Here is a 17,920-nt window from a genome sequence, read left to right as displayed (position 1 = left end):
TTCTAAGTTCCATCATAAGATTTGGAAAACATTCAGTTGAGAAGCGAAACGAGAGAAAATCCTTAAAGGAATGGCATTGTGATATACAATGTAAGTGCCCCGAGTAAAAATTAACAGTGTTGAAAACAATCTTTGAAGACAAAGGGAATATCGCGTATATATAGACTGAGGAAAATGTTCTGTATCATATAGCTTAATATAAGTTCCCTATACGCTTTTGTACTCAGATCACTACTTTATATAATAACGAGGTCTTCGTAATGTAATGAAATATATAGCAGCGGTATCAATACATAACTAGACAGATTCAGGAAGTGAAACAAGAATTCTATTTTTCTCTCTTTCTCCCACTCTCTTTTTTTTTTCTTTGTGACTGTGCTATTATGTGTCACACTGCCGAAAAGACCTCGTTTAGCACGCAGCTGGTAATTGCATATTTAATGGCACATACACACCAAGCGAAATGCGGTATACACTTTCATTAAGCACATGATATTCGACCCAGTCTGACCTTGACATCAATTATTACAATAGCATCGCTGCAATGGGGGCGTGTATTTTCCCCCTAGTTTACGGTGTGAAAACAAAATCTACATTGTACATTGTTGCCATAGCGTACCGACTCGTAATTGCAGCATATCACAATGTAATTGATCAGATAACTAACTCAGACGAAATTATCCTAATTGTGATTTGCTGGATGTTCTGCTGATACCGCAGATGATTAGGAAGAAAAAATGTCGCTTCGTGCAACAGGGCATATAGCGTATACCGCTGCTATGTCGTGAAAGCATCCATTAGTCACGAGCGTCGCTCTCATCAATGGAATATATAGATCACGTTGCCATGACACCGATACGCGATTACTAATTATATGGATGCCTCGTGCAGGCCAAACCAGTGCATGTTGTGCGTTACAGTGCAGGAGTTTCTCACCGTGCGATATCTCATAAGGTCGTAATTGTGACAGATATTATGCAGCAGTCATCTTAAAAGTTGCCGTTTAGACGGATAATGACGACGAGACGAAGGAATACGATATTACACACTAAGACAGTCACTAAACATATAGTATATTTAAAAAGATAGGCCTATATCTTTTCCTGGATGACACCTTAGGGAGACAATAATAGGGTTATAACTGATACATTAAGGAAACACTAGACTTTTAAGGAGACAACTTTATGTCTCATTAATGTTTTCAAGATGACACCTTAGAGGGACAACATAGGGTTATGATTTATGCATTAAAGAAACACTAGACTTTAAGGAGACAACTTTATGTCTCATTAATGTTTTCAAGATGATACCTTAGAGGGACAATATAGGGTTATAATTGATACATTAAGGAAACACTATAGACTTTAAGGAGACAACTTTATGTCTCATTAATGTTTTCAACTATGTTATATCACATTCAACCCGTGCTTTACTATTAAGCTAATCACACATTTTCCATTTTACACTGTCCCCGAATGGTGCAATCTTAAGGGATGGATGTATTTATACATGTCATACACATTATGGTTAGACGGACAGCGCAGCTGTCAAAGGAACACAAGTGCTTCCACATTTCGTGTGGCTTGGAAATAGTAATATCGAATAATTTTCAAAAGTTCACAAGATGAGTTGGCATTCGAATTCAATGCTGTCATTAATTTCAAAGGACTGCTGTATGTCAGAACTTACATGCATGTGTTGTCAATAATGTTTACAGGCTCTTTCGCTCCCCTTCAATTGCCCTTGTAAAGATTCTGTACAAGATTTGTGGAAATGCAAAACAAGGGATCTTGCAGTGTAGGAGTCGTGTTATTCATGTAAGGTAATTGGAAGTCATAAAAGAACTGAGAAACAAAAGACTGTATGGCGGTGGTATCACTACCAGATACTCAAACAGACAGATGTCTGAATGGCAGATGTCTGTTAAAGGGATCGTATAGTTTTGGTTGAGACCTAATTTCAGGTTTGTAACATTTTTGGGTGAGATAATGAGAAACCTTTAATGAAATACGAAAGAGCATGTAATTCTTTGAGGAATTCAACGTTTATTTGATGAAAATTGGTTTTGAAATGGCTGAGATATCCAAAAAGATAATTCTAATAAAGTGTGGGATCCACACTTTATTACGATCGTTTTTGTTTTACTTTGTTTTTGGATATTTCAGTCATTCCAAACCCGATTTTCTTCAAATAAACTTTGAATTCCTCTTAAAATTGTATGTTCTGTACTATATCATAAGTGTTTTCTTTGTATCTCGCAAAAAGTTAAAAGTCCAATTCTCATCTCCACCAATACTGTACCATCCCTTTAAAAGTGGCCATAATGTGTGATAAAGCAAGCGGTATGAACATCTTTGAGATTTCTGACACATCGTAACTTTGTTTGTTGGTCTTTAAAGGGATGAAATAGTTTCATTTGAGACCTTTTTTCAGGTTTCTCTCTTTTTTTATGACATAATGAGAAACCTCTCATGGAATACGAAAGAGCACATAATTTGACACAAACATGAATTCAACGTTTATTTGATGAAAATTGATTTTTAAATGGCCGAGATATCCAAAACAGGCGATCTGAATAAAAAGGAGAGACCCACCGTTGATTAGGATCGTTTTGTTTTACTTTGTTTTTGTTTTCAATATCTCCGCCATTTCAAAACCTATAATTCCTCTTAGAATGTTATGCTCTGTAACATTCTAAGTGGTTTCTTAGTATCTCGCAAAAAGTTAAAAGCTCAATCCTCATCTTCACCAACACTATACCATCCCTTTAACATTGTCACTTACGTTGGATTTTGTATAGTATCTTCTTGCAACAAGATTGCAAGACGGAATGAAATGGTGCTTGTAATACCACTGCACTGGTTTTATCATAATTATGAAATTCGACCGAAATCCGAGTGCTCTTGTTAGGTTGCAAGGTAGCAAAAAGCCAACAGACATTATACACGCAAACTTATCATCAAATATATCATAGCACTGTTCTATGATATTACTCTCCCTTCCGCTTTTAGCGACATAGAGCACACGTAGATTAAGCTTTATATTTTACACCTCGGTGATGCAAACTGTTGCAATAGTGACTTGAACTTCATGCACACAAAAGGGGAACTGAACAGCAAAACCCACTGCACAAAGTCAATTTCAAGAAGCACTGAAAGGTGCAATGGAAGCCCGCTTATTCAGCAGAGGGAAAAAAGGAGCGCCAAGACACCATCGATCTGTAGCACCTTGTGACGTCATCGCCACCGTTCCTGAGCGCCAGTTCGAGACACGCCCTTCGTGCCTGCTCGGTCCCTGTGTCAACATGGCTACCAATAACTGTGGTGATGAAACAAACTACCGCCACCCTGTGCAGAAGAGGCGCAAGATAAACGGGAGAAATCGAGGTCAAGAAATGGGGGACAGTTTTTCCTCTCTATCCGATTATCAAACTCCTCGCCAGCATATTTTCCCCTATTTTCTTTCTCCCTTTCTTTTTCTTGTCTCTATACATTGGTGTACACTCCTATTTCTTCCTTCTTTCTTTGCGAGGCACAATGTTTAGGCGCTATGGTTACGATGACTTGTAATCTGGAATCAGTCCATTATTGAGCGATTCTTTTCACATTCTAAATGATTATTTTATCATACCTGTATCTAATAGTTTGTGTTATTTAAAAACCCATATTCCTATTATGATTTGCTATCTGAATTTATGACTGAATGCAGGGAACTTGAATATTGGCCGAAAGTACAGACAATAACTTAATTTCTAACTTGAAAGCAACCACCGTTTATTGATGGTTGCAGTCTTGGTCAGTCAGGGTGTGAAGCACCATGAGCACTGTGATCGATCTCCATTCTAATTCCAATTGCAGAACCACGAATGCACCGCTACAATCATTGAGTTTCCGGAAACTTTCGGAATTGCCATCACAAGTTGACAAGTCTTGCGAAACGGCGAATCATTGAGTTTATCCTCCGAGATGGATCATTGGATTGGGTGGCAGACAAAAACACTCTTTCTCATCAGCAAGCAACCAAACGGAGTAGATAATTCGAACTCAGAGCAAACTCGACACTAATCAGATTTTAAGAATACTCCTGTAATTCAGGCAATGCATACGGCAAACCCACATCCGCATTTCGTGTGACCGTTCTTCTTCTTCTTCTTCTTTTTCTTCTTCTTCTTCTTCTTCTTCTTCTTCTTCTTCTTCTTCTTCTTCTTCTTCTTCTTCTTCTTCTTCTTCTTCTTCTTCTTCTTCTTCTTCTTCGAGTCTGGCATAGTCCGCTGCTGGTAAAGTTTACCTTGTGCTTGCTAAGCGCTGGATGTACAATGTGCAGTTAAAAGTCCTCTACAATTTTCTACGTGCAGATAAACACGATAAAAACCAGGAATAAGCTCATCGGAGCTTTATAAGTTGCACCTTCTTCTTGAAGATCTCAGGTTCTTCTTGAAGATCTCTTGAATTATGAGGTATACCTGATGGGCAGGTGGTAGGGAGTTCCGTTTCGTTTGTATAATGGAGGATTTTGATAGGCCTATAGTGTACGATTTCGCTTTGAAAGTACGATTGTCAGACTATCAATTCAAAGGAATATTTCAAAGTCAATCAGGGATATTTCATCTCGTCTTCTAATCAGATTGTCTACGAAGGCAGAACCTGCATGATCAGTGCAATCAGAATCTACCTGTACACTGTGTCTTTAGTATAATTATAACACGTAGGTGGAGGGAATCGTACACAATTTTGCTGTACTAATGACTAACCATTTTTTTTCATACCCCTAAGACTCTAACATAACAAAGAGCGCAAACGTCTGTTTCTATGTGATTTGTTATTGGTAAAGATGCATTTCACAATTCCCCCCATGATTTACGAAAGAAAATTGAAAGGGAGCTAGTTCCCAAGACAAGTGATCACCCTCTGAATCCTCATTACAGCGCTTTATATCACCGATTCTCCTTACCACACTGAGGCAGTATACATGAGCGGCTCTAAAACAGTCGGAACAATGGCTATCTTGAGGAATCTAAAGATCTTGGCTCTTGAAGGCTACTTGGGAAGACTTGCACGGACAATGTCCTGGTTGAGCCCTCTTTTCTTCCTTGTGCGACCCAGCGAGAGGTCTCAAAACAGAACAAAAACAGGATTAGATGAGGTGTTCAATTGCTTCATGTACAGTGTCTATAAGGGATTGGCTTCCCTGTAAAATCCGCATTCTAGGTCACTGTTGGTGCTTAAACTGAAGTGTAAGTCCCCCGAATGTGGTCGGACAATCTACCCCAAAGCGTTCATGTGTGCTCTAGATATTCTTGAACGATTTAAGATGTAGATGTGTTTGGATGTCGTGGAATCAACAATGCATTTCAAGAAATTTACTGGATTTTTGAAAGACGCTGAAGAGAATTGAATATTCTGATAAAGAAAAACGCGGAAATGGTCAGTTGCATATCAAAATAACAAAGTTTCATGAGATTCCGTCTAAACTCTAGTCTGTATTACATGATGATTTATCTTGCTCAAAAGGGATGGTATAGTATTGGTTGAGATGAAGATTGAGCTTTTTCTCTTTTTTTGCGAGATACTTAGAAACCACTTTATGAAATGATAAGAGCATTATTCTATGAATCCCATCTGAAACTGTACCATCCCTTAGTATACACAATATCGGTATGGGTAAATGAAACCCCCACACCCTGGTGAACTACACAGAACACTTTTTCATTTTCACCCAGAGCCGTGTTGGATTTTCCTTTTTTCACACCATACGTCAGACAGTGAATGCTTCCACGCGAAGCTTTATATAGCTTATGTGCGATGATTGAATTTCATATTAAAACTTGAGTGTGTCGTGATTTTTTTTCCTCCCCCTCTACAGGATGATCTTGGCACGAATTCGGCAGATGTTGCCACTAATCGATCCACTTGCTTCCACCGCGCTGATTATTATTTGCCTCGCCAAACATGTTGAGTCTGTTTGAAAAAAGCACGATGAAAGAGCAGGAAAAGATGGCGAGAATTTGAGATCCTGCTGCAAGAATTCTGAGAAAACATCGTCTGCACTGCTTTCAGGAAGGGAATCCAACCAAGTGATTATAAATGGCGATTCAGGAGTTGCATAGAAAGCAAACAAGCATGGGTTTTTAATTTAGGAGCGATGAGTCCAACGGAGGATTTATAATGAATTATCAGCTTCACAGTTTGTGTGGGGAGACAATGTTGTTAAGAAGTAGGCTAAAAGACTAATTGTGGATACACGATTTAATGTGATTGTCACTTCCGTGAATCAACAAGGATGTGTTTCATTGAAATTTGTACATGTTTTTGTTTGTTTGTGCGTTTGTTTGTGCGTTTCTTCTTCTCCTTCTTCCTCTGCTTCTTCTTCTTCTTCTTCAACATAATTTAGGAATTAGATACTCTCGCGATACATACATCCATACAGTATCCATGAGTCATCGGTCATACATGATAATATGTATAATAAGTATGTGCATATACATTAATTGGGCATACATATACATTATCTGTTCATGTGGAAATTTTGCTCTTGCCATTACCTTGACATCGCAGGGAAGCCAGATATTTCGGAACAAAAGGGGCCAATATGAAAAAAAAAACCTATTTTCAAAAGATGTTTACAGTATAGGCCTACTAACTCCAAGACTCGATATTCTGAGTAGGAGTCGAGAACCTTGTACCGAATCTATCTCGCTCCCTTTGGACACGGCACAGTGATCGTCGAAAAAAAATAATGCTTGTCTCATTTTGCTGCGTAATAACATTCACGAAAAAAAGGTGCGGCGCAAGGTTAAACATCAAGTTTTTTGTGCTGACTCTGAATCTTTCAAAGGCTATTTTGATGTCCTTGTTTCAGGCTCTGACAAACAGGATGTACAGATTCATAGGAATGACATTCGACTTGACAGCACCATGCTTCATGACTTAAATTCAAGGTTATTTAGGGGCTTTGATATATTGCTTACAGGAGTACCAGCTTTGCTGTAGTCTTCTTTTTTGGTGAGTGTTTTTTTTCTTTAACACCCTGATTGACAAGCACGTTGGTCTTGCAGAGTCACATTTCTCAAGTCGATTTTTACAGGGAGTATATGCAATGAAGATATATAGAGCACAGTTGGTAAGAAAGATGATTCTCCGAAGAGGCAAACGGCAAAGAAAAAAAAATCAAGTGAAGAGTCGACAGGTATATTCCAAACATTATTTCGCTTGGCCGCTTTTCTCGCTCATTTCCCAATCATACACAGGTGTATTCCCTGTTGCTTACCTATATAACCTCTGAACAGAAGGAACCATTCTTCACGGCGTAAGAGACAAACATCCAAGTAATATGCCAAGGCGTGATAGAGGCACGGTGCATAAACGAATGATGATCAGGGTTGAATATAATTATTATAATCAAGATCTCGACAATTCCCACTGAGACAGTGCTTTGTGAAACCACCAGTGTCCAGGAAGAGAAGAAAGACGACCATGTTATGACTGCAAACAATGCTTCATTATTATCATCATCTTCTTCTTCTTTTTTTCTCCCAACCTCTAGTGGGAAGAAAACTCTACTCTGGGGAAGAAGAGTATACGTTTCGTTTGGACAAAGCATCAATGATTGGCTGACAAATTATCTTCACTTTCCCGTGCATGCACTCCCTACGTTGTGCTATCACAGTGGCGCATTGCTTAGACTTCACGTTTTGCTTATTTGGTATGTTGACACGAGGGTATGTTAGTTCCTACATGTAAATCACTACAAGGAGGCACTCATGCAACATGAATGAATCTGAAATGACGATAGCATGAAAATTCATTCATCCAACGAAAAAAAGACAATATTAAGCCCTGATTGCCGTCACCACGCATTTCGCAGCAATATACCTATCTAAATAGACATAGACACGGTCTGTTACGCGCAGAGTTCTTGCAGGTATGTGTACAAGCTATGTGTATAATATGTTGGAATTTGGTAATTTCGATTTATACAAGAAACAGACGGATAGAGTCGGCGCATTTGAATGTTTCTACAACAGATATATGGCGCTATACAAACTCTGTGGATCATCATCATCATCATCATCATCATCATCATCATCATCATTTTGATGATTGCAAGAATGACGTATCTGTCTTTTTCAATCAGACATAATGTTCCCCGTGTTTGGAATGTTAATTACGACCCCAATTACATCATTAACCCGTTGAGGACTTACTGATTTTGCTGCAACACTCATTTCCCATAGACACCTGCCCTTGTATACTCGAGACTCGTCTTCACTGGGTTAATAAGACATAATTAAAAAAAAAAGAAAACCCCAAACTCCCTAGTTTTGTCTGACATCAAAATTGCAGTTATGAAAAATGTTGCTATTTCCTCCTTTGTGCAGGATTTGTGTTGATTCCTGTTCTCTATTTCATTTTTCCACCAAAATGCTTTTTCGTATTGTTGCATGCACACACTTTTAGCGAATGTTTCCCAGTAGTATGGTAAATACAGTAAGTAAAAGTCCTGTTTTTTGGCACATTCGTGGTGTCCAAAAGCTCTGAGTGATGGTTCCGTTTTAAACTACACAATTGTACAGTATACTAAATGTCTTGTAGTCATTACAAATTCATACTGATTTACTTTCTCGTCATTAATAGTATGTTTAACATGTATGAGTCTCCTGTTGTTTTGGGCTTTTCAGGGAAAAGGAGCAATACATATTAAAACAAAATTGAAAATCTATAATAAATAAATCAGATATCAACTCATTTTCCTCTTGTCACGACATCTCAAGAATGCATTTGATTATTTTGTTTGAATAATGAATGATCAAACATCCGGCTCTATTAATAAGTATAGCTACTATTAAGTTTCACCCCACCCTCAGTCACTCACATCACAATAAGTAACGTCTTTGGTACGTTTCATAACAGAAGACCCAACCCTAAATCCTGGATTTTTTTTCACTGTCAAACAATCATGACAATGACACTTGCGAGGATATGGACACAATTGAGTCTGTCATATCGTTCAAGTTATATCAAACAAATTGAATTGAGAGCTTATTATTTCATGTAGAATTCAAAATTAAATGGATCTTATTGTATATACTACAACGTGCTTGTAAACATATTAAGCTGTGTATATTTTGAATGCTGCATCGTACATATCCATGTGGTACATGCTGATTATATGTAATTTAAAATTTGTAAATCTGAAATCTTGGTGCCTCGAAAAAAAGATATGCGGTGGTCCGAAACAAGAGCAAACGTATAAACAATCCGATTTGAATCTTAGTTGCCCTGCCGGGCGATAAATAAATGAATGAATGAATGAATAAGTAAAATAACCTATTTTTATTTGGTGGCGCGACATAAATTTCTAGTGGCTCCGGACCACAGCTAATCTCGGTCCCTGTACATTAGTACAAGGGGATATGATAACACAGTGCATGCATACAGGTGTATTTGTATCCCGCATTTCCCATGGGACATAGACACGTCCTGTCCGAGTATGCCCGGGACTCGTCTTCAATGGGGTATGTACCCAATTTAAAGAAAAAGTGGACATGTACGCCTATTTGTGAAATTTGAAATACCAGTCGGGAGGATAGGAAAAAAAGAGTTATATCTATTATATACATATTTTCCCCATTCAATCGCCATGAAAAGGAGCAAAATTATCTGAGTTCAGAGCCACAGCGCCCTTACTGCGCCTTACAATGAAACCCGGCCGTGGGGCATTGATGGTAATCTACAATCAAAGCGTTAAGAGTTTTATGACGCTTTCTCATGCCATGTGAGGGGCCCCCAGATTTTTTAGTCTTTGGGAACTATTCGGAAGCAGTAGTGCTTACATCAATTCATCTTACCTACATATTGTATTGGCGCAAGGCGAAGAGAAAAGGGAGAAGAATGTTGCCATAGAGAAAAAGAAATTGGTTCATTCAAGCTAAAGAGCACAAGTGGGAAGGTAAATCTAACAGAAGGAAATGAAAGGCAATGGGAAACGACAAATATGGGCGCGTCCATCATTAGGTGTTGTGCTAACTTCAACAGCATTCTATATCTCCATGGGGGAGAGGGAGTCGTAAAATGAATTTTTTCACAAGGTTTATATCATATCTGTTCATGCTTGATGGATCTAGGAATGATTCCATGTACAAGTTCCTGTGAAGCATTTGCATTAAGAATGCGCTATACACTAAAATGTGAAAAGAAATACGAGGCACAGCCTTCACGTAGATGTTTCATTCAGTACTTTTCTAGATATTCTCTCTTCAGCAACCCATATCATAATAATGCAAATGTAAGAAAAAAAATCTTACTTAAAAAGTAAGAACTTGGTATCTTCTAACCACTACGAGACACTATTATCTAAACTTTGGATAAGTTGTGGTAAGCATTCAACTATTCCATGGTATGGTCAGTTATTCGGGCGGCCAATTGGCTGCTTGGCGCTTCGATGTCATTCACCTATGAAAGTGCTCTCATTGGTGTCAGTGGTTTTGAAATACCCAGACGTGATGTAATCCGTGCATTTACACAATAAAAGAAAGTTAGCCAATTTCGATTTCCTGCTCTTTTGATAATGGTGTGCCTTCAGTCGCCGGGTTTTTACGACGGCTCGAGATTTTGCTTTATAGTTTGAAGAAGTGTCCGCGCAGTGTTAAATCTATGGAAGTAAATAATGTTTCCATAAAAGAGAGAGGAAACAGACGCCTCTATATACCAACTTGTGGTACTAGTGACATTTGTAAGGGTGAATGTACACCGTGGTGTGTGTGTCAACAACCAATCTACACTGTACACTCTAAAGACCATGCATATGCAACCAGTCAGTTCCAGCTTACTGTCTTTCTCTAGTTAGTCAGTCAATGCATTCCTATAGGGTAAAGTAAAACTTATATTGTATTCGTAGGGATTGCATAACCTTCTGCAGTGGGGCATACAAAGTTAATTTGATTCCACATGGCGTATTTCTTTTTCTACTCACACTAAAATCTTATATGTATGCTTGTTCATATGTCGTTTCAGTTTCCTTATTTTCATCCCACGTTTCTTTCCCTCCATGATCAAGTTGATACATCATTGACCTCAAATCCAATCCAGTGTACGATAGATGTGCAACTTCTTGCAGAATTATCAATCACTTTGTATATACGGTAAATACAATGTAAATATACATGAATGCACACATGCATACATATTTACTTACATATATGTATATATGCATAGATATGTACACACACACACACACACACATTTATATATATATATATATATATATATATATATATATATATATATATATATATATACATATATATATATATACTTACGGATGTATTCATACACAAACACATTTATCCATAAACCTTCGTATACGTATACAGTATATGCTACAACTAAAACGTGTATTCTTTTGATTTTATAACTGTGTGTCAGCTGACATCTTCTCTCTGTAACGAGTAAGTTTTATTTTTTATTTGTCAATTGTTTCATCTGTTCCCTGACGGTACAGGAAAAGTCTTGGTTACAATATTAGCCCGATTACTTGATTTTATTATCCTCTTTACAAAACAGAGCTCTTTGTACTTGTGTAATATGTATGTATGTATGTATGTATGTATGTATGTATGTATGTATGTATGTATGTACATGTATGTATGTATGTATGTTTGTATGTATGTATGTATGTGTTTATGTATGTATGCAGGTATGTCGGCCTATGTATGTATGTATGTATGTATGTGTGTGTGTATGTGTAATGTCAACATAATTCTTAGCCTTTGAAACTTGTACTGCGTTTGTTTTTCCAACAGCTAAGAAATAAAAATCTTATACAATAATCAAAATTCGTCTTCTCCTATACACTACATTTCATCATCGCCCGACTGGGTATAGGGAAACACGCATCGGTAGGCTCATAGCCTCTTTAAATCGAATTAGATTTATCAAGTAAAAGGGACAAAATTAAAATCAGAGAGAAGGCGTACCTTGAATTTGGCTTCCAAGAGAATATGATGACGCCAGCGCGGTGATCTGGAAGGGAGAGCTGGTGGTCTGCGGGATGGCGCCGTGTCCCGGGAGCAGAGACGTGCAAGCGCCATCGCCGGCCCCAGTCGAGAATCCTAGAGATTCATGGAGGAGAGTTCCAAGAGCTACGACCAGAAGGGAGATAGTTCTCATGTGGTTGGATGTCACCATCTTTGGTAATCAACTGACACAAGATATTATTAGTTGCCTGCGCCCGGACGGGATTGTTTCGGCGTGTATTAATGTCTTAGGGCGATAGTAATTCCTCGGCGCAATTTGGTCAGGCGGTCAGGTCCGCCGCGCAAAGCATCGCCACCACTTCCCCTGAGATCGTTCCAAACCTGGCCTCCAAATCTGATTCACCTTGCGATCCAGTGATCCACAGTTATATCCTGAGAAATAAAAGCACGAAAACGAGAATTCCGTTGTCTGTCACTCGGCGTTGTTTCCCCCAGTGATCACGTTAAATTGACTGTTGGTGGAGATGATAATTGAACTAGATGAAAGCTGCCTATACGGCAAGCTACAGGTGATGACGACTGGTTCCGAGCGCTCTCTCGCCGAGCGAAAGCAGGTCAAGTGGGGTCGGGTAAGACGCTCACTGGTATCTCTTAGCGGGTGCTTCAATTACAGTGTGCATGTAAAATGTGAAGCCACCTCTTTCCGGGTGAAAAAAGAGAGTCACTCTCCACGCTTCACCAAACACTCACTTAAGATTGTCCCCGCATTTTTTTCCTTCTTCCACCTTTCCCTCACACTGAAGGAGTCCAACAACGGAATTCCACTGAGCATCGGTGTTTGCTTATCCACCGTGATGTTGTCTTTTCATTGTTACACCGTGCTTGCTTTTTAACGGAGTCCCTTTTATTCTCTCCCTTGTCTCTGAAAAGGAAGGAGCCGTTTTCTGTTGAACTCCTCCCAGCGCTGCACCTATTGTTAAAGGGTGGGTTCGGCGCTTTCCTCATTTGCGTATGAATTTCGTGTATTCAGTGGTATCGCGGGATCCAAGGGCGTCCCATCGATTGGATTCGGGAAGAAAGCGATGTTATTATTGCAAACTATGACGTGGCCGCCTCGCACAGTTTGACTATTGTGGAATTTGTTTTTATTTATCCCCTCCTACTTTTTGAAATCCAAGCTGGGAGGTGGTGATTGTGGAACATTCTAATAATAGGACTATATCATACAGACATAATGGTTACATGTACGTTTACAAGACGGCTTGGTTGCTTCCACTGAATTTTACAAGTCAAATATAATTGGATTCAGGGAATGCAATAACTATCTAAGTATCGTATTAATATTTTTATTTTAGTTAAAAAAATGCTGGTAAAAAAATTGCGGCAGCCATCGCTTTATAGATTTAAGGAAGACGTCAGCAGTTCGTGATATTCATAGTAGAACGATAAGGAGAAAACAGTTATAAAGCGAATTTCGCATTACTTTCATTTTCTAGCAAAACGTAATTATGACTTACCTTCTTTAGAGCGCAGGGTGACCAATATTTCCCAGTTCATAATGTGAGACATAGGGCGAGGGCTATTGTGTACTTTTCATAACAAATCAAATTTTCATGAACTATCTTTATATTTTCTTTCCGTAACCATATTAGGCCTATTCATGTTAACTGTGTCATTTCCATGTGAATGAGAAAATATATCTGTAATGGTATTTTTTGTGTGTCTGAATAAATGATGATTATATTAATATCGCTCCAATACTGTGAACCCTGGGCCCTGTTTCACTAACGTGGGAACGACATGAAGTCGAACCATGAATCAACAGTTGGAACAGATTTAGAACAGATAAGTTGGGGAAAGATACATATACTTTCAAGATGTATTACAGAACGTGGCAGGGTCAAAGGTGGGCGCAAGATTGTTCTCAAATGGCCAAGTTAAACAGTTCCTTTCTTCTGAGGACTGATTGATCCCAAAATTGTTCCTGAAATCAGTTACATTAAACTCAAGATTGATTTTAGAGCTTTCAGTAAAAGAGGTCCCAAGAATAAATTGTAGCCTTCATATACAGCAATGATTGAAAATGTTTATCCGTGGAGTACATAGCCCGATTTTCCTGAATTCACTGCATCCACATAATGTATATAATCATGTATTGGGTAAATTTCCTTGTAACGACCAGATCACTATCAGGTATAGTTTCTCCCGGAAAGGACTTAATTGATTCAATCAAAGATTATAATGAGTTACTGTTCAGTGAAAGTGTAAATTATTGTAGACCTGTGATATAGCACATTTGACCTTATGCTATACACATTTGGACAATTCTTTCTGTAATATGTTCTTGCATTTTTTCACGTTATACAATCATTAGTAGGTACCTATAGAAGGTTAAGAAAGGAAGCAACAAAAACAGCTTCATCGGGAGATGAAGGGAAAGGAAAATGTACAGATAAAAAATAGTGGGAAAGAACGGGGAGAAGAGAGAGAGAGAGAGAGAGAGAGAGAGAGAGAAGGACAGAGACTCGATCTTCTCAACTGAAGACAGGTTTTGTATACTTTTTAGCTATTGTGGCATCGATTGCTACTGTACCATATAGAATCGCCTAAATACCCTCGAACAGTACAACTGGATTTGGTTGTTAAGGTACGATAATCAGCTCTTTTGTGAATAGGTACTTCAAGCTCACTCGTCCTCCCAGATTTCCCCCCTTTTCCCTTTCCCTTTGTAACGGTACAGAACCTTAGCTGCCATTCACGCACCGACAGCCTTCTTGAATTTTTTAGGAACCAGCTGAAATCGAGAGTTTCAGGTCATCTGCCTGGTGTTCACCACTATTATACCACTGAGGTGACTTTCGCATATTATTAAACGATACAGTATTCGGGTATGTTCAATTCGCGTTCTTCGAAGTGCCTTTTCGTGCACTGAATTCTAATGTAAGTGTAGAAGAATAATCAGAAAGAGGCACACAGTTCTTACTTTCGACTACCTATATTGCATTCTAGACCAATACATTGTTTTTTCTTTGTTATTTCGATTGTCGTCAAGCAAATCAACTTTCACCTGTAGAGTTAGTGTTTGCATGAAACCATTCAAGCAAGGAGGAGACATCAGTTTGATATTGAACACTCTATTGTCCACAGATACATTACATTATGTTTATATTATGTAATATTTTTTCTGTGCAATATGTTACAGTATTTATACCATTGTATATCGTATTTCACTTACTATATCTTATAATGGTCATAATAATCATAATTATGATTACAGGGAATATCTTCATATCCCACGATTGTGTATTGTGTATCATGGCATTTCAAGTCCACTAATAGAGACCACGCTCTTAATCTAAAACTTTCCGACATAATAAAAATGCATATGCGCAATAAAATCAGATATGAACTCAGATATATGCATACCAACGAATCTACGTATCTGCTTAATGAATTCTCAAATTTCCTCAAGAAATGAGCAATGATTAACAGTTTGAACTACATGTATATGCCATTCATAACGATTGTGTTTGATTGCTCTCACATTCATCATCGCATATGATCGATAAAGTGTACAAGGAGAAATAGAGTATGAAAGAGTTAGTGTGAAGGGGGATTGACCAAATTCTGCCACATTAAACGCTGTTCTTCCTTGGGATCCCTTTAGAGTTGCTTTTTTAATATAAGTAATTAATGAAGTAATTTGTACCGTGTATCACAAAACCAACAAAAGGTTGCACGCACTGATCTTGTGCGAGGATTTGAAAATACATTGTACGTCAAATAGGTCACCCGAGCCAATCTTGATTTTTTTTTTCATATCATTCTCTAAAAAAGCAAGTCTTCTTCTACATTATACTAAAGTTTGGGATCATAAAACGAACAAGAAATTGTGTTTTTTGCAGTTTTTTCCTCGAACATTTTTTTTAGAATATTGTGATTAGGTGTGTGTTATAGAGTATCCTTCTCATTTCTTTATAAAAAAAAATGCTGTACACACTCTTCACGGTCAACTCTAATAACTTTAGAAAGGATAATGCTACTGCTTCAAAGTTTGCATTACTAACCGAAAGAATGTGTTAATGAAGTATGCTTAATTTCACCTTAATTTCAAAATCCCTTCGTTGTTGTGGCTCCGATGGTTATACAGTACTCTCCGCATAATCGGGTAGGCTCGAGCAGAGCGTTTCTCACCCGATTAAGCGGAGTACGCGATTAACAGAAGAACACGTCTCATTCACAATTGACACACACAATGTGTATATACATGCATTGTACACTATACCAAACACCTACACTTTATGCTTAACACGCGTGCTTGCACGGCACATTATACATACCTTACAGTTGCTCAGTCACGAGCAATAATTTACTCTACTTATGGACAAACATGTCTTCAGAAAACTTTGTCATTTGACTATACAGGGCGTATCAAAAATAACGTTACACATTTGAAAAAATTGTCTAAATTAATTTTCAAAATATTTGGAAGATTTTTTCATATTTATGGATGCCCAATAGTCTCATCTATCAAGTGCAACCAACAAAACAAATTTTTGTTCACGCTTGGCTGGACACTGACGCTCTTTGTTCAGAGTGTGAAAAATGACTTGCGCCAAATTGAAAGAAGATGGAAAATTCAGCCAAAAGCCCAAATAAGTGCTCCTATTCAAACAAATTGCTCTTTTGCTTGAAGCTTTGATTATGTTATGATAGTCTGAGATTTTTTTGTCAGCTTTTTCATAATTGTAATGATTTCATTTCTAAATCAATTGGTGAGAATTAGAGGGTGTAATTACTTCAAGATCTTTAAAGCACAGTTTTCACAATACACGTAGACATCAATACCATATGCCAATTATTCATTATTATGGTAGTGGTACCACATTCATCAACATTCAAATCATTCTTCAATTGATTGACCAATCAATCAACCAATCAACCAATCAATCAATCAATCAATCAATCAATCAACCCATCAATACATTAACCGATATATCAGTTAGTCAGTCATTGAGTCGTTCAATCAATCAGTGAATAAACTGAGTAATCAGTTAATCACTTTTCAGTCATTGAAATAATCAATCGGCTGATTGAATGAATAAATTAACAAATAAATCAGTTTTTCAAATATTGATTAGCCTTTAAGTACGTCGATCTGCCACTTTTTATAAAACATACATACAAATGTGACTGAGTGATTGTTTGATTGATTGATGGATAGATTGATTGATTGATTAATTGAATGCTTGATTGATTGGATTGATTGATTGATTGATTGGATTGATTAGATTGATTAGATTGATTGGATTGATTGTATTGATTGAATGATCTAAGGATGCATTAATTTTGTACTTTTCTTCTTGACTGAGTGACTGGCATGTGGGTTCGATATGTCTGTGCATGATTTGTGATGACCGTGCTTAAAAGATCTTGATGTTGTTAATCAACCTTCCATAACGCAATGGAATCATTTAAAACGTGACAGAAAATTGCCAGAAAATTCTTAAACTAACATAGCATACTAGTAATCAAAACTGTGAGCAAAAAGCAATTTGTTTAAATGAGAACACTTATTTGGGCTTCTGGTTGAATTTTCCATCTTCTTTCAATTTGGCGCAAGTCCTTTTTCACACTCTGGACAAAGAGCGTCAGTGTTCAGCCAAGCGTGAACAAAAATTTGTTTTGTTGATTGCACTTGATAGATGAGAATATTGGGAATCCTTAAATATGAAAAAATCCTCAAAATATTTTGAAATGTAATTTAGACAATTTTTTCAAAAGTGTAACTTTTTTTGATACACCCTGTAGAGTTCTCGCAAACAAGTAGGCGTTTACCGAAATGAACACGTCTCTTTGCGTGCACTAGTCACGTAGAACGTCGGGTTACTTTTCGAGAAGTGACTGGGGAAAAGCAAAATTATGGAGCTGGTGCATGGCCTGATT

The 17,920-nt window shown here is 37.7% G+C and overlaps 1 pseudogene; it reads right to left on the bottom strand.

Moving 5' to 3' along the window:
* LOC139743500 (uncharacterized) overlaps positions 1 to 12,185 on the bottom strand; it is a 105,062-nt pseudogene extending 92,877 nt beyond the window's left edge.
* Between the last annotated feature and the right edge of the window lie 5,735 nt (positions 12,186 to 17,920).

This window comes from Diadema antillarum, unplaced genomic scaffold, assembly GCF_040938485.1.
Source record: "Diadema antillarum isolate AM-2024a unplaced genomic scaffold, OU_Dant_1.0 scf00000034, whole genome shotgun sequence".
Classification (NCBI taxonomy): domain Eukaryota; kingdom Metazoa; phylum Echinodermata; class Echinoidea; order Diadematoida; family Diadematidae; genus Diadema; species Diadema antillarum.
The sequence above is the reverse complement of the archived record's forward strand: the minus strand, read 5'-3'. Positions and strand labels throughout refer to the sequence as shown.